General features: G+C 52.9%; 1 pseudogene; it reads left to right on the plus strand.

The window, feature by feature from the left end:
- Positions 1-384: 384 nt before the first annotated feature.
- On the plus strand, positions 385-8,414 carry LOC118613727 (annotated as a pseudogene).
- Positions 8,415-18,538: the final 10,124 nt, after the last annotated feature.

An 18,538-nucleotide genomic window follows, 5' to 3' on the forward strand; every position in this document is an offset into this window, starting at 1 on the left:
TGGCTGATGTCAGGCCTGAGAGATTCATGGAATTCACTGTGTCTGGGGCCCAACTCAGGGCTGAGGCTTTTCTTCAAAAGCTTACAAATCACTAAATACTTCTGCTTTTATCCCAGCCCCAGCCCTGGCCTGGAAGGACTTGTCTCCACACATACACAGACAGCATCCCCCAGGCTTTCCACACTACTCACATGTGTCAGTGATGCTGCAGACCCAAACAGTCAGACCCGAGAGACCTCCGGGAGGTGTCGTGTCCCCTACACTTCAGTGAGAACATAAGTACACACAGGCAGTGAGAGCAGCCCCATGCACACACAGCCTCCTCACACACACAGCCACGTGTCTTCATGCTACTCCCATGCTCACGGGTATTCCCAGGCACGGATGAGCTCCTACTTAGCAGAGTCCTCATACTCCTCCAGGTACCCACAGAAGCGTGTGCCTTTCCATTATCACATATGCTCTCGTGTGTAGATACTCACAGGTATACAAAGGGCTTACACACAGGCAAAAGTCTGCAGAGCCTACATGCCATTCACACATTCACACGTACATTCCACACATACAGACGTAGACGTTGACACCTGACAGTATATACACAAATCACACACCCACGCAAGACACACACGTGCATGCATGCATGACATGCTATGCCCAAGTGCCCACACACCATTCACACACTCATGTGTACCCCTAGACAAACAGGTGTGAACTTCAGGGTGCCTGGTGTGAGAATGCGAGCAAGGAGTGGGGTATTGGAGTTGGCAGGAAACTGCTATTTCCAGCCTCACCTCCAGGGGCCGCTGCCCAGTCCCCGAGCCCAGTCCAGTGGATCTGAAGAACAGAGGTGACCTCAGGCACAGTCCTCCCACAGCCTGAGGCAGCAGGTGGCACCGTGGGAACTCAGGCTGACGTCTGGTCAGTCTTCAAGAGGACACTTAGATAGAAGACATCCCAGACCTCCTGCAGTGTGTGGGACGACCCCACCCCCACCCCCTTCCCACTCCAGGAGGGGAGAATGGGCAGCTTGAACTCAACGTGGAGTCTGAGTGGAGTCAGTGAGTGAAAGAGAACTGGAGGGAAGATGAGGAGGTTCTGAGGGGAAAACAGGAGATGGGGAAGGACTGGAGGGAAGAGGAAGAGAGAAATGGAGGGAGATGGAAAGGAAAGGGCCAGAGATGGAAAGGAAACTAGAGGGAAGGAGGACAAGGAGGGGAGTGAGAGAGGAGGAGGAGGAGGAGGAAAAGAAGGGGAGGGAGGGTGCATGGAGACGGGGTGGCGAGCCTGCGAGAGTGCCTTTTCCAGGAACAGGACACGAGGGATGTGTAAGGTTCCCCTTTCCCCTCTCCTGGGCTGCCTGGACCACCCTCCACCCTGCTCCCACTGTCAGCAGTCCTCTGGGGATGTACTCTGCCTCAGCATCTTCGTCAGCCTCAACCTGCTGCCTGCCTGATACCCGCATGAGGACAACTTCCAATAAGACCCAGGTAACAGGTATCCTGGGAGTGGGGGGCCACTGGGGTATGAGCATCCTTCAATCCAACTCACTCAGTTCATGGGCCTATACGGGGCTCTGTGGAGTCAGAAGATGGGCTGTAAAATGAAAAGATGTGGAGACTTTCAGAGCTGGGCAAGTTCGAGGTTCTCACCCCTTCGGTGCCTAATCTGCTATCCATCCTCCTTGTCCTCTCAGCCCTGGAGGCCTGGTCCCACTCTCACAGGATTGTGTAGTGAGGCTGGTGAGCTGGAAGATTCTGAGAAAGCAGCCCAGATTACAAAGGAGATGAGGGGGCCTCGGGCCTAGGATCTTATCTAATGGATCTTCACCCGAGGCACACACCCAGAACCCTTCCCTCCAGTCCCTGCCAGAGCATCCCAGAGCTGGTCATCATGCCCAGAGCCCGCCTCAGTCTGTTTTATGGCCACTGGGGTTCTGTTAGTCCACGGGTTCTGCCTCTTCTGTTTCTGTGTCCCAGAACTCAGGCCCAGATGGAAGAACAGTGACTGTCCCTTGATCTGACACTCCAAGTAGCAGGATGAAGGGCATTGTACTCTCCATTTTTGAAAAGAGATCACTGAGATTCGGAGAGGTGGCATGGCTTATATGGGGGCCCGTGGAGCAGGCCAGACTTTGAGGCCTTAAGGGAGAAGGCGGCAGAGCCAAACCACAGTCAGGCTCCTGGCCCACTCTTCCTCCAGCCCCGCCCTCTGCTTCACCCTGCCCCTCCAGCAGAGCCCAACTCTGGTCTGCCCTGTATCACCTCTACACACCTGCCTTGGCTCCAAACCCTCACCCAGTGGAATCCCATCCCTCCCACCTGGGCAGGCCCACCTCAACTCCCAGCTCCAGACCACATGGCCACTCCACAATCATCCCACCCCCTTTCTCTCCCAAGGAGAATTTCACACCCCCCCCATTACGCCATCCTCTGCAAAACCTAGAGTCAGACCACCCCATCCTTCTGCATTCCCACAGCACTGCAGCCAATGCATCTGATTATGTCTCTCCTCTGCCTAAGAACCCTTCGATGGTCCCTACCTCTCCTTGAGACTTAGTGCACACTACTTGGTACCCTATGCACTTTTCTGAAAGCATCTCTGCCTGCTTCCCTCCCCCACAACACCCAATGCCCTCCAACCACAGTATCTGCTCTCCAATCACATGACTGCTTTTGTGTCCTGCAGGTTCCCATGCAGAGGGCATCAAATGCAGCCCTCAGAGCTCTTATAACCCTGTCTGCATCCCTTCTATGTAGGCAAGACCCAGTCAATCCTTGCCAAATGATTACGCTCATCATCTGACACACTGCTCGGCTCCTAGTAGGTATTATGTAAATACTGTTAAATAATTATTAGACTTTATTTTATTGATAATGTGTCTGGCTCCCCTCTCCACAAGTGCAGGTCAAGGAAACACTCGGAGAGGGATGGGGTGGCTGACATTTAGTTTCCCCTCAGGCCTCACCCCTCTGCTCCCTCTCTGGGTCCTGTGCCTGCCCCTCTTCATGGGGTTCACAGGCAGCAGTGGGCTCGCAGCAGCACCTGAGGCCCCAAGGACTATCCCTGGGATAGTAGGCTTGCCGGCTCAGCTGGAAAGTTGGGGGCATAGAGTTTGCTGTATGCCCTAATCCCCTCAGATATTGTAAGATCAATGATTGACCAGGAGGGCCTGGACACTCTCCCCACGGACTGCCTGCAGGTCTCTGGAGACTCTACAGAGCCACCCAGAGGCTCAATAGGGTGACATCACCCTCTTCTCAACAGCTTTCCCAGTTCTTTCATTTCCTAGAATAGCTAGAATAGGGAGATGTGCATGTGGGCCCTGCCCTTGGAAAGTCTCCAAGCTGGAAAGTGAAGAATGAGCCTGTTACTCAAGGCCCCGACAGACCCAGGGACAAAGCCAGACCAGTAGACAGACAGACATGTGCTCTAGGATGACAAAAGCAGCACAGTAATAATAGCTACCCCTCATTAAGCACTTACTAAGTACAAGACTCCAAGCTAAGCAATTTATAGGTGTTTTCTCATTTCATCCTTCCCATAAGTGTACAGGGTGAGTATAATATTTACTTTACAGATTGAAAAAGGAAGTTCAGAGCGATCTAGCAATGTGCACAGTATCACGCAGCTAACTAAATGCAAATCCAGATCTGTCAGCTCCAAAGCTATTGCCTTTTCCACCCCATTTCATGGTCGCCCCAAAGTGTAGGTGAAGCGTTGCTACTTCCCTTCCAAATTGCCTTGAGGGCTCCCCACTGCCAGTAGCGTAACCTCTCCCAGCTGAGTCTCTCCACAGTCTGCCCCCTGCCTGCCTTTCTGCCATCACCCCCATCCGTACCCACCACACCTCAGATTTCAATCTTGCTATTTTCCAAGTCCGGCCCGCTGAGCTTAGCTTTTGCTGTTTACTCAAGTTCAAATGCCTGCCCCATTTTACAGATGAAAAAACAGAGAATTAAGAATGTTAAGTAACTAGCCCAAGGTCACACAGCCACCAGGGAGCAAATGAGCCTGGTTAGAACCCAGGTCATTAGAGCATCAACTAATAAAGCATTAATTTGTGTTACAGACAATTAGGGAATGGGAATTAGCAGGACATACTGTTAATGGTGCAGAAGAAGGGAGAGGAGAGAAATCAGGTAGTTTCCAAAGTAGAGGAGCGCCAGGCTAGGCTTTAAGGAATTACAAGGTCTGGATGGGTGAACTTGAGATGGGGCAAGCATAAGAAAAACACAAAGACAAGAGAAAAGAGAGAGAGAGAGAACTTTGTCAATATGACATAGGGAGGCAACGTGACATGGTGGAAAGAGCTGTGGCATGGGGTCAGGAGACTCATAGTGTTCCCCAAAACACTGTGTGACCTTGGGCAAAGGCTTCTCCTCTCTGGGAGCCTTGTCTGTAAGAGAAGGATATGAGCCGTGATGGTCTCTAGGGTTCCACCTGGCACTGGCATCCTAGCATTCGGACCGTGTGTTGCCACCGGGTCTTGAAACGCAGGCTCTGATGTGAGACCCACTGACACGGGGCACAGGCTTGCACACCAAGAGCCGACAGGAGCCAGCAGCCAATACTGACAGGGCACACCTGAGGGCTGGCCCCAGGTACACGCTGGGAGTCATCCATGTGTCCCTCTTCTCCACGCATCTGTGCTGTGAGCATGTGGGGACTCGCTATAGTGGGTCCAGTCCTGTGGAAGCTGAACACAGGGGTGAATGAGTCAAGGTGGAATTGTGGGCTCATAGGGAAGGAATAGGATATGCCCAATACTAGCTGAAATCCTACACACGGTTCATCCTTAGGAAAGGGGAAGGGAATGGGGGTCCTTAGAGAAGGGCAGAAAAAAACCTCCTAGGAGTAAGGACATGGGTATCAGGACTAGAATAAGCATTTAGGCACAAGAATGGTCCTCAATCAAGAAAGTACTGCATCTAAATAGAGAGCACATTCCAGACCATGAGCACATGGGAAATTCTTCCTTCAGTGCCTGTAATACAACACGGACTCAGCTGGAGGGCTCAGAGCCAGCTGGGGCAGAAAGTGCACCGCTAGAGACTGTGGACACGCTTATGTGTGTACAGGCACACACACGCACACACATACATAAAGACCCCCAATCAGGTCACCCATCTCCCCGCCGCCAGACTGGGCGCTTCAAACTGCTCTCCCTCTCCAGAGAACACGCCCTTCTCATGACCATGACATGCAGCCCTGGAAGCCTGAAGGTCTTGCTGTCTCACCTCGCTCTCTTCTTGCTGCAGTTCTGATGCACTTGCTTCTCTTCTGACTCAAGATGTGCCAAACAGAAACAGGCCCACCCACCTCTTCATGGCTGACTTCCACCCTCGGGAATGTGAACTCACTTCTTATCATTCCTGCCTGTTTGACCTCCAACTCTTGCCCTGAAGAACGCTGTCTTGTTCATTACTGAATGCTAAATGAAGGAATGAGTGAGCTCTTCGGAGCCCGCATGGTCCTCCAGTGGCCTGCTTCACGGGACCTCAAGATTTATCTCAGAGCTGGAGACTCAAGTGCAAGAGCACCAGCCTCCCTGTTTTCTGGCTGTGAAACCTTAGCCTGAGTTTCCAAGTTCCACAAAGTCACGGTGAAGATTACAAGAGAATTGCTTGCAAAGAGCTTAGCACAGAACAGGACACAGAATAAGCCATCAGTGAGGAATATACACTTGTTATTAACATGTGTCCTTAAACTAAACTCCCCTTCTCTTACCCCATCATCCCTTCTCCTGTGTAGAAAGTCCTTCTTGAAGTCTAACTTTAAGCCTTCGTTCATGAACCAAGCCAGTGTTCTGCCTTTGTCGGAGTCTGGGACTGAGGTGGATGAGACCACAGTGGCTGGTTGGAAGAGCCACTTCACTGGGAGGGGACAGGGCCAGGAGGAAGATTACTGAGGCGCCAGGTCCAGATCTCTGCCATGCACCTGCCGCAGCTCCAACAGGGATCATGGGCCCGCCAACTTGCCCCACCCCATGATCTCATTGCTGCGTTTGCCAGGCGCTGGCTCAGTGAGCAGGTGCTGACAGCAAGGCCTGGGCACAGAGCCCAAGGACAAGATGCAAGGGCCAACAACAGAGCTGTCCCCACAGGGCTCAGACTCAAGGTGCCTCTGGCCTTCATGTGTGGCCTTTGGCTAGTGAACCACCATCTTGACTCCTCCTTCCAGGCCCCTTCATGTTGCCTAGTAGCCTCCCTTCGGCCGCCCATCTCTCCTCAAAAGACGATGGCTGAGGGGAGAAGAAACTTCTTCTTCCCCAAGGGTTAGTGTCTCCCTTCTCATCTCTTTCGGTGTCTCTCTGCTCCAAACTACTGGCCTTGAATGATGCTGCTGTCTAAAAGCATGGAGAGTTTGCTGGGCAGGAGATAAATGGCCAAATACCGTCATTCCTGAGGCTGCTGCAGACACGCATCTAAATGCCAGTCATAAAGTGACTATGAATCCCCAAATATATGCCTCTGTCCCAGTTTCAGAGCGTCTTTAGAGATGAGGACATACTGGGAGTCAACCCTAGTCCCAAAGTTCTCCAGTGTCTTCATCCTTAACCCCTCCTTCCCAGCTCACCCCAGGATGCCCTCTCCACATGCTCCCTCCACACCACAAAATCCACCACAGGGGACAAGAGAGCACAGTACCCAGCCCTGGTTATAAAGGCTACAGCTCCTAGAAAAGCTGCAGCACAGGAGAGCGGTGGGGACCCTGGGCCTTGGCCCTCATGCTCCCAGGGGTGAGGAGTCATCTGCATCTGGGGCTCAGTCAGAAGCCCTGCTGGACCACAGGGCTCCGTGTGCCTCCTCATCAAAGGCAACGCCCTCAGTTGGGACCTAGAGCTCTGTCTCTCAGGGTTCTCTTTCTGCTTCCTGTCTCACTGTCATCTCAGTCAGGCTTCTTACCCAGGCCTCCCTCTTCCCACCAGGAATTCCCCCAGCCCTTTTACCTCTTTCTGCTTTTCAGCCTTGCTTCACAGCCCACCCCTCCCAGAGGGAGCCTTCCAAGATCTGCCCCTCTTCTCCAACCCACTCAGTGCTGGAGCTGGGTCTGTGGCTCCCACCTTAGACTGCGGCCTGGGGTGCACCTATCTCCCCCACCCTCCAGAGAATGTCTCAAAAACCAGGGCACTGCCTCTTCCTCAAATCCTGGGTCTGCCCCACCCCCAACACTGCCACCACACTCACACACACTCTGTCCTCCCCTCCAGACTCCAGGCCCCCCAGGTCCTTCTCTGTAAAGGAAGTGGATCGACTGAGGGCCCTTCCTGCTCAGGAGCTCTGTGAATCCAAAGTTTCTCGTCAATGTCTCAGACCCAGACTCAGCCCCACCCTCAGCCCCAAAGCAGCCAAGCATAGGAAAGGCAGACTGTGGACCTGCCATCCTCCCTCAGGCCACCCTCAGGGCCTAAGGAAGCAGCAGGCCTTATTACCATTCCCCTCCATTTCTGGAATCTCCATTTGCCCCCAACCCCAGTGGCCCCTCACTCCTCTCTCATCTCCTCCCTCATCTTTTTCCTCAGACACCCCACAGAACAGGCACCTAGATGGGCCACAGGCCCAACTGGACCAAACTTCTTGGAGAGGAAGACCTGGCTCAAGGCCATACCACATTTCCATGTCATTTCCAAGTGGCACCAAGAGGACTAGGGCAGCGTGCAGCTGGACAATCCCCACCCAGGAGGCAAGGCAAATTCCCAGGGTACCAGGTCACCGAGCCAGGGCTCTGGGGCATGGCTCAGGAATGCTGCTGCTGGGATGCGAGGTGCCTGCTGCTCCCCGGCCTGCCTCCACCTCCAGGAAAGCCCGTCCCTCCCCAGCCTGGTCCACACCCCACTGCTCCAGGAAGCCTTCCTTGGCCAGCTCCACCTAGCTTACAGCACCCCTTGTCCCGCGTCCCCTCAGCACTTAGTTCCAGAGGGTTCCCCATATTCTTGTGTTCTTGTTTATGTGCCGCTTTGCAAATGTTCTCGTAAAGCCACATCTTCCATGGTCATTGCTCATGGTGAGAGTCCTCGGTGTTAATTAAACCCATTTTGCTGGAGGATTAGTCCGTGCCCTTCAAGAGTGCCAAGGAAGACTCTGGGATCTAAGTTACATCTCCCTTCCTGAAATTTATTTTTCTTATTGATAATCAAGCAATCTCACTGAAGAAACAATGAGCAGCTTCTCCTCGTGTTCTAGTTCTTGCCTTGACTGCCAGGGAGGCCCCAGATACGGTTGTATAGGGCGAAAATCTCTGGGGAGTACCTAGAAGAGGTCAGCTTCTCCTCAAGGGAAGCTCCTCCCTTTGGAGCACTGCAAACCCTTCTGAGATCAAGGTCCCTCTTCCCGGCCACTGAAACCAGGCTGAGTGCCAATGCTGTCTCCACCAACCTAGCCTTTCCCTCAGCCGCTACTGCAGGATGTAAGGAGAGACAGACCTGGGGTTCATTCTCATCTCTAGCTCTTAATAATTGTGTGGACTTGCTTAAGTGGTCTGAACTTTGATTCCCCTATCTGCAAAATGATCACAAATAAGAAGAACATTTGAAGAGAATGGTAAAGTCTGAAGTTGATATACGTAAATCAGCCTGAAGCAGGTGCTATTGCATCCTCATTTTTCAGAGGAAAACACTGCGAGTCACTTCAAGGTCACACAGATAGTTCCAGGGGTGCATTAGTTAACCTGGAAAACCTTCAGTGAGTCCCTATTGAACCAGCTGGAGTACTAGGCTTATCTGCTTATCTAGAGAAACTTAACCAGTAGGAGGGGGCAGGCCTGTAAGTGGGAAACACGAATAGGATGGAGTAGGTTCACAGCTGTAAGAAAGTATGAACAAATTGCCGAAGATTCACAGGAAAGGACCAGCCGCCCCTCCTCAGCTCCTCCATTCCGAGTCCAGGGGCTGTTGTAACTTCATTTCAATCATAAAAGACAGTTTGGTGGGGTCAGCAAGTGAAGCTTCAGTGGTAGGACTCCACAAAGTGTGGCTTGTCTTGGACCCTGTGGGCTGGGCTGCCCCAGACTCCAGCGCCCCCAACGCGCCCCCCTTGGGCAGAGCGGGTCCCAGGCAGCAGCCACGCAGCCCCTCCAGAGATGGAGGGCAGGGCCCGGACTCCGGGCTCCCACCCAGGAATGCCATCACCCGGCCAAAATGCCCAGCCCACACAGGACACCCGGAGGGCTGGAGGGAGGGTGGGAGTTGTGCTTCTCCCCACCTCCGCTGGCACCCCAGCGGGAAATGTGTTGAGCTCGTCAACATCTTTCTGGCCACAGTCCCAGAGTGCTCCTGTGGCTCCTAAATGATGGGGCAGGAGCCAGGTCATTAGGCAGGGGGGACTGTCATTAGTGCGGGTGATGCCACCACCACACAGACAATGGCAAATAGTCATTAGTGGCTGTGTCACAGGGGTGAGGCAATGCTGGCGAGGTGCAGGGAGCCTCCGCTCACCTCCGTGGGGCTAGAAGAGCACACACTTACACACTCGCACATTCACACACAGAGGAGAAAGTAGACATTCTCGCACTCACACGTACACACTCACACAGAAGTGTGAGTAAATACACTCAACCACTCACGTGGGTGTGAGTAGACACATACTTGTACACAAACACATGGGACACAAGCGGGCATGATTGCACACGTACATGCTCACCGGTTCACACATAGGGATGTGAGCAGGCATGTTCACACACTCCATGTTCACACTTCCATATACAGGGTAGGAGTAGGCACATTCACATTTTCACACACAGGGGTGTGAGTAGACACGCTCACACTCTCATGTTCACACGTACAAAAGACATACTTGCACTCTCACACATTTATACAGAAGTGTTAGTAGGCACTCATATGTGTATTGACACACTCACACAGGTGTGACTAGGCATACTCAGGAATTCACACACGCAGGGGCATAAGAGAAGCGGCCACAAACTTATACACTCATTTACACGCTCAGGGTGAGTAGACATACGAATACATGCAGATACACCAGGGCATGAGGAGGCACGCTCACATACACACTCACACAGGGATATGAGCAGACACATTCACACACTTGTACACTCGCATGTTCACACACTCACACACCGAAGCTGAACAGACACACTGCCCAGAGGGGCCCCCGGGATCTGAGATATGCCCCTCCACACACGCCAGAGAGGTGGGATCCCTGGATCTTCCCACAACCAGGTACCCTGACACCCAGATATCTCCCCTGCCCTAAGAGAGATACACAGACCACTGGGGCCCCACACCAAAGAGGCTCTCGGATGCACCCCACCCATTTCACCCACTCCAGTTCAGACGACCAGCCCCCAGGAAGGAGAAACCACCTGGCAAAGTACAGGAGCAGGCAGGCTGCGTATGCCCTCTGGGTAGAGACCATGTCAGTTTAAGACTGTTACCTCCTCTAAGCCCTGAGCCCTAATGGCTAGCACATGTCCTGCCTTGTTTGAACCTCCAAAGAAATGGGCTGCTGTTAGGCATGTTTCTAAGAACTCCTGACCCCCACCCTCCCCCCGGCCCCCAGCAGTGGAGAGACAGGATAGGCTGAGATCAGAGGAGGAGAGCACTTGAAATCTAGCCTCTGTTCCAAGTTTGAATCTTCTCTCTCAATTTCCTCACCTATAGGCTTTCATGTGTCAAGCCGTGGGGCCCAATTTTCAGTTCAGAAAATGTGGGTAGGGAGCAGGAAGAGAGGCAGCCTAGAGTGATGGGCAGAGCTTAGCCATCAGACAAGTAAGGTGGAAGGGAGCAGACTGGAGACTGAGTCCCAAGTTCAGACCCTAGCTTTACCACTAGCTAGATATATTAGTTTCCTGTTGCTGCTGTAACAAATCACCATGAATTTATTGGTTTTAAACAGCACAATTTCATTAACTTACAGTTTGGAGGTCAAAAGTCCAAAATGGGTCTCAATGGGCTAAAATTAAGGTGCCAACAGGGTTGCGCTTCGTCTGAAGGTGCTAGAAGATAATAATTTCCCCACCTGGTCCACCTATCTTCCTTGGCTCCTCTTCCATCTTCAAAGTCAACGAAGGCCAGTCAAGACTTTCTCACATCACGTCACTCTCTGCCTCCCTCATGCCCATTTAAAGGACCCTTGTGATTACAATGAGCCTACCCAGATAATTCAGGATAATCCTTCCATCACAAGACCCTTAACTTAATAACATTGGCAAAGTCCCCTTTGCCATGTATGGTGGCATATTCACAGGTTCTGGGGATTAGGAAGTGGATATTTTGGGGGGTTCCATTATTCTGCCTGCCACATAATGTGACCTTGGACAAGTCATTTAACCTCCCAGAGTTTCAGCATCTTCAACAGTAATCCAGAAATGACTCCTACCACTCCAGGTGGTCATGGGAATTTAGAAAGCCGTGTGAACACGGAACGTTGTGCCACACTGTGGGGTGCGGGGGATGTCCTGGATCAACAGTACTGCCCTCTACTCTTCTGCTTCCCGAGGATAGCAGAGGAGCCCCACGCGTCAGGAGGAAGGTGGAAGAGGGACTGCAGAGAGGACATCTGCAGGCTTCAGCAGGGATTGACAGCTGGAATAAGGACGGGGTAGGAGGTATGGGTGTCTATGAGGGTCCCTGGGTCTGGGCAGCCATGAGGCACTGGCATGAGGGGAGACAGCCACACAGCGATGGGCGCACACAGCTGCAGTGGGATAAAGAAACAGGGTAAGGCTGGGACATGATACCCCTGCTTATTCCTGTCTTCCGCTCCCTCATCTGCTGCCATCTGTTTGCAGGGCCCAGGGGCAGTAGGCAGCTAGGAGCCCCAGACCAGGCTGCTATTATCCTTCTAAGTGCAGACTGCAGAACGATGACCCAGGAAGATAAACCCTATGTAGAGGATTCACCCTCTGGAAAACACCCATTAGTCCCCAATCTCACCAGCACTGTTTGCTCACTCAGGAGGCAACAATGGCATCTCAGAGAGGAGCTGAGGTCGTCAGATTCCCACTGGCCAGTCCTGTTCCATCCAGAGCCCAGGCCGGGGGCCCTGTCCTGGGCCTGCCTGCTGCCCCATTGGCCCAGCCCTGCGCGCTGCTCCCTCTTCTCCTCACCCCATCTCCACCCTAGCTATTCTCTCATCTCCCGGTCCCTAGCTCCTCCCAGCTTCTCCCAGAATCTCAGAGCTTAACTATGGGCTAAGACTCTAATCAACACGAGTAAGCCTGGGCTGGGGGCTCCGTTTGGAGGAAGAAGATCTGGGTGTAAACCCCACACATCTGCAAAATGGAAGTGCAAGGTGCCCAGCCTGTTGAGCAGCATTGGTGAGATGAAATCAGGTCATCTGTGTGAGCACTTTTTGTACGCCTGAGTATTAATTTGGGTTATGGGGACACATGGAAGGACTTCCTCCTCCTTTTCTCCCTAAGACACATTATGGAGGCCTGGCTTCAGATTGGCTTTTCACAGATGGCCCCCTTGGAGACACCCCACATCTCACTACATCAGGAGATCCCCAAAGGTGCTGGAGGAAGGAGATGGAAGGATGGGGAGGGAAAGGACACAGCTACCTACATGTGGTAGGTCCTGATAGATGAGTGCTGAGTGCATAAAGTTCCACCACTGAGCTCCTACTGTATGCTGGGCATCATGCTTGGTGTTAGGGTTACAAAAATGAACAAACCATACGCTGCCATAGCTCAAGCTTCAGTTCTCAATATCCATCCTGAGAGCCTCCTATGTGCCCGGTATGGGCACTGAGGACCCCTGGATGAGGGACATCCCCCAGCATGTGGGGTGGTCTGCAGGCTGGTGGCTGCCCTCCTGGTTGCAGCTTCAGGGCTGGCCTGTCAGCTGGCACAGTGCCCAGCATCACCTGGGCTGCTGCCATCCTGGCAGGCTCACAGAGGCTGGGCACCGATCGCTCAACAGGGAGCAGAATATGGTTTCGGTCTATTATCAGGGCAGATAAAGGCAGTGGCTGAAGCTCAGGGAGCGGTTTGAGCTTACAAATAAGAATCTCCAGATGCCCTACCACTCCCTGGTCCTGCCTTTGTCAGCCACCCCAGCTTTCCAGTCCCTCCTTGTTCCTCTCTGAAAGCAGCCCCAGGGAGGGGACACCTCCTAAATAGCTGTGTACAGTGCCAGGACTGGAAGGATGAAGAGGCTGGAACAAGGGGCAGCTGGCCTGGAGGCAGAGGCTGAATGGAAAGAGATCCCAAAGTTCAAACAGCACTGGACTGGGAGACAGAGGGGACCCGGAATGTGAGGAAAATACCCAGTCACCGCCCTGCCTCATTTATCTTTGTATTTGCCCCACCACTCAGCACGCAGGATCAGGCACCCAGGAGAAATGCAGAAAGCATTTCCTGAATGAAGGCACACAGGGCAGTGTAAGCGAGATTGGCCCCTTTCTCCAGTAACCAGGATTCCAGGCCTGGGAGGACTCAGAGGAGGCGAAACAGTATCCCCAGACCCTGTCTAGTGGAGGAGGGTAGGGAAGGGTGGGGGAGGGAAGAGACCAGCCTAGAGAGCCACAGTGCTAAAAATAGAGGGCACACCGTGCATTAATTCAACAACTATTTTTTCGCATACCTACTATGTGCCAGTGGCAATAAAGCAGTGAGCAAAACAAAGTCCCTGCCATCATCAAGCCTCCTTTTAAGAGCTCTCCCCTTCAAAGGACAAGTGAAGGGGGCTATTTTGGAAGATCTGATGAAGGGAGAGGCAGGCCAAATCAGCTTAGCGGCCCACATGAAGGCTCAGAGGCAGACAGGAGGGTGCTGTGTGTGAGAGAAAGGAAAAACGCTGATTGTTGTTAGAAGGGACCTTCCTCACGGGTCGAGTGACCAGGCACAGTAGATGGAACAGAAAGTAGCCGGAGGCCACCAAGACCCCTATTGCTGGGACCTGGCATTTCCTCTTGGGGGAAGAAGCAGATGAGACAGCGAGGCGTTTCCCAGGGGACCGAGGGGCACATGCTGGCCCTGGTCCTGCCTGGGAGGCGGTGAGCCACCAGAGGAAGCGGGGCTCTCCCTCCAGTTTCCCTTTGTGTAATTCTTCCTCCTCCTCTCCACCCAGAAGCAGGCCTGGCAAACATGCCGTAACGCCACTGCCATGCACAGAACACACGGCCAGGCACGAGCTGGGGATCCCCAGGTAGGCTGGGCCTGTCTTAAACCTGGGCCAGGGAAACCAACACCCACATGCTCTATCCACAGATTGTACATTGAAGGAGAGGTACCTGGGGAGTTATGGCTTGGTCCCTGCCCTACTCCAGATATATGCCTGACCAAACCCTAGGCCTAATGGGGCTTCTGCAACTTAGGGAAGCTTCCTTCTGCCTTTTTCTTTTGCAAGGAGGACTATCGATCTTCTTGCCCACCTAAGGCATTTGGCCATGGCGGGAGGTCATCAGAGTCCTCACCCACACTGAGTGGGAACCGAAGAAGCAGGATGCCAGGCATCCAGTGATGGTATGTGTGACACCATGGGCAGAGGACCCAGTGTCAACCACAGGCCTATCCCAGTCAGCTCAGCTCAGCCTGGCAAGGAGGCAGCCAGCGCCCGTGGCGCAAGGCCTCCAGAGGTGGAGTCTCCCCATCTTGACTTTTCTCCAGCCCACCTTGGGTCTGTCCACCATCTGAAGCTCTTGATGTTGTATCCTGTGTCACAACAAGGTATAACAAGTGCCCTGTGCAGAAGGGTGGCCTTTTACTCAATCCAGAAAGGAATGGTCATCGAACACCTACTACACGCTAGGGACTTTGCCAGGCATTGGGACGCTGAGATGACAGACACACCACACAGTCCCTGTGCTCACAGAGCTCCACAGGGGAGGCGGGCACAAGTAAACAACCAACAACAAATAATTACAAATTGGGCTAACTGCTATGAAGGCAGGAAAGTGTAATTAGCCTGTGCTTGCCTCTCCCTGGCCCCGGAGGCCTGCCCTCATTATAGAATACCCACACCTGCCTGACCTCCCCAGCACGCTGCTTAACCGAGGACGTTGGCGTACCTAGTACCTAGCATAGCGAAGGGATCAACAACAGTTTGAGGAACATTTGATAAACTAAACTGGGGAAAATATTTTAATTAAAAAAAAAAAAGCAATCATCCAGGTGGCTTGTACAGCCTAATTTTACAATCCACTGAGGCCCAGAGAGGCCAAGCATTTGGCCCCAATATACAGAGCTCTTGTGTGGCAGAGCCCAGAAATCAATTCTCCTATCTCCAGGTCCAGAGCTCTACCATGGCCCCATGCAGCCTCCCTAGTCTATCTTAAGCCACTTCACAGCCTCCAGGAATCTGAAGCCTCCTGGTTCATGGCAGATGCCTTCCTTGCAGACGAGCACTATCGACTAGAATTGCGCACGATGATGGAAATGTTCCATGTCTGAGCTGTCCAACACAAACACATGGCATCAGTCAGCAGGTTCAGGGAAATGGGCCAGTTGGGTGGGGCTGGAAAGTGGTAGGGGATGTGGAGAGAAGGAGGGTATAGAAGAGATGAGACACAGAGACGAAGGGCGATAGAGGGAGAAGATCTTGCATGATGTTCCAAGAAATCTTCTAGACTTTGTCCCATAAATATAGGGAGCCATTATTGAAGGACTTCTCGCAAGGTAATGACTCGATCGTGGCCTCCCGGGGCCCCCGAAGTAGTCACTGCTCCTCTGAGCTCTCTAGCACCTCCGACACTCCAGCGATACTGGCAGTCATCACCATCACCATCACCATCACCATCCCACAGTTTCTCCTATCTTACTCCTTTCTTAGCCTGAAGCACCCTTCCTCTCCTGGTCAACTCTTCCTCTTCCTTCAAGACTTTGCTCACTGATCCCACTGGGAAGGGATCCCAGACACCCTTACCCAGTCTCCATAGCCTGCCTGACACATGGAAGAGGCTTAATAGACCCTTTTAATTTCTCCATCCTCGATGTAAGTTCCTCCTCTTTTGACCCTCGCCCATCCCAAATCTACTTTCAGCTTCCCAATCTGTGGGATCCCAAGGTGTGGGGCCCTTAGAAATTCTTTTCACACAGCCAAAAATTACTCAAGGGCTCTCAACCCCTGACCTTGACCCTCATCCCATTCCAAGAACTTGGCCCCTAGGCAGGGCCTCCCTCCTGCGGCCTCAGTACAGGCCTGCTCAAAGGATGGTCCAGGGTAAGGAGGCCAGAGTTTCTAGAGCCATCAGGGAGAGAATCCTGACCCAGTAAGCACAGATGTAGACCTGCATTTAGGAGAGAGGAGGAAAGACAGATAGGAACCTAAGCAGGCTCATCTGGGAAGGCTTCCTGATGGAGTGGTTTATCATGCCCTGGAGTGAGACTAAGATTCTCCCCTGCTCAGAGAGTCCCTGCCTGTCTCCGCAAGAGTCACGTCCTGCCCTAGAGCCCCAGCCAAGCAGGGATGTGCTCACTAAAACAGTCATCCAACAACTATGCATCGTTATCCTGCATTGTCCCAGGGCTGCTGGCTCCACAGGTCAGGCTTCAGCTCAAATAGGGAGCAGGGCACAGAGGAGGTGCTGAAACTGTGACACAGGGATGCCATTCCCATAAGGCCATCCAGTAGGGCTGCGGAGGCCTACCAGACGCCTCTCTTCCCCGGGGCTGGGAAAGGACTCTAAGTGGGTAGGACGCTCTGAGAGGAATGCGCAGACAGAAAGGCAAGAGAGAAGAGGTGGATGAGAATGAGAGGGAGACAGATCAGTTGTTGGGAGGGTGTGATGTGGAGAGAGCTGGGACGCGGAAGGAAGCAGAGAAAATGAGAAAACTTCACATGCTTCTTTGAGGACCAGTATCAGCAAGCTTCTGGGCAGCCCAGCTCAGGCCTCCCCAATTCCTTACTTCCTGTTAGCCCTTGCCTTTCTTCTGCCTTTTCTCTGCTTCCTAGATGATTAGGAACATGTTCTGTCACTAGTTACAGGGAACCAGAGGCAAAGGAGAGAGACTTAAGGTGAAGGGAGGGGGACTGAGATTTCTGTCCCTGGATCATGTAAGTCAACCAGGAGAGGGCTTCAGAGTCCCAGGGGGTACAAGATGCCAGTTCGCACCTCGGGTCTCCAAGCTCACGCCCCACTGGAAGCCCCAAGGTTTGTTTCTGACTATACTCAGGAGAGGTTTGTAGACTGCCTAGGTACTTCAACATCCCCAAAGGGACTGAAATTTTTACCCACTCACCACCTTCCTTCTCTTGACCCTGCTGGCTTCCTCCTTCCTGGGGGGCCTAAACCCCCAGGTAGTCCGGTCTCATTAAACAAGGCCAGAGAGAGTCGTGTCAAGTCTTCGGTGAGGGTGGAGAGACAGGGCCCTGAACAGTTGACCCCCAAAAGAGGCATGGGTGGACCTACGGGAGGAGAGGAGAAGGGAAGTGAGGGGGTGAGGCTGGGTGCTTCTGTGGAGCTGTGTTTTTTGGAGTCTTTTGGCTGCTCTTCCTGTTTGGGAGCCAGAGCTGTGACAGCCAAAGACACCTCTCAGACTGCACCCAAGAGAGACTGCCAGGCCAGAAAGGAAGCAACAGGCGGGACCTACTTCCCAACCTCAGCTAGAACCCCAGGGAGCATGCCCTTCATGCCTCAGTCTAGGCTGCCCCCAAGGAAGGCTACCCAGCACATGAGCCCCAGGGCCAGCCCTGAAATGCCAGGCTTGAAGTCAGGGACTCAGCAATTAATTGTGACCTGTCTAAACTCAGGGGTTGATGGAGATCAAAAGAAGTCAGCAAGAAACAGCAGACTTAAGTTAAGCAGAGGTGCTTTGGAGATTTGGGCATCCAGCTTAAAGAAAATTGGGAGTTGACAGTGAGCCCTGGACAGTAAGAAGAGAACTTTCTCTTCTATCCACTACCCTTCCAAAGATAACCAGGCTCAGAGGCTAACATAAGAGGAAGGACTCATAGCTCCAATTGTCTAGGTTCAAATCCATCCCTGATAAATTTTATGACCTTCAACAGGAACTTAATCCCTCTGAGTTCAGTTTCCTCCTCCAAATTGAGGCTGATGAGAATTAAAGCATCTACCTCAAATGGCATTTGTCATGAAGATTAAGGGAGCTAATTTGTGTAAAAGCATTTGAGACATACCTGACAGGATGGCTGTTATTTTTGTCACCGGCAGGGCCCACATGCCATTGCCTGCCCTCCCCTTCCCCACAGAGTACACAGGGGTAGCTGGGGTGGGGGAGGGCAGGACTCTGAGTTTGACCACATGCCATTAGATATCAAGTCAGGGAAGCTGGGGTGGACCATGCAAGTGGGTGCCGAATGGGGGCATCACATGTCGGAAGTGGAGACAGGCACCGCCGCAGTGACCTGATCATCCAGAAGTACTTCGCCAGCCCGCCCCCCGCATCGGAGCCTGAAATCCAGCCTCAGGATAGGCTCATGGCCTCGGCACAGATTCCTGTGCCCTAGTGAGCCAGAGATGCCCACTATGTGGGGAAAGAAGTCTGACCTGGGAGGCAGGAGGCCTGGAATGGGCAATGTGACCCCAGCAGTGAGTGGCTCCCATCTCCAGCCTATGTCCTCCTCCAGTCCCAGAGGGGGCTGAGATCTCTTCCATCCCTGTCACCTGAGACTCTC

Source organism: Rousettus aegyptiacus, unplaced genomic scaffold (assembly GCF_014176215.1).
Source record: "Rousettus aegyptiacus isolate mRouAeg1 unplaced genomic scaffold, mRouAeg1.p scaffold_m13_p_2, whole genome shotgun sequence".
NCBI classification, from domain to species: Eukaryota; Metazoa; Chordata; class Mammalia; order Chiroptera; family Pteropodidae; genus Rousettus; species Rousettus aegyptiacus.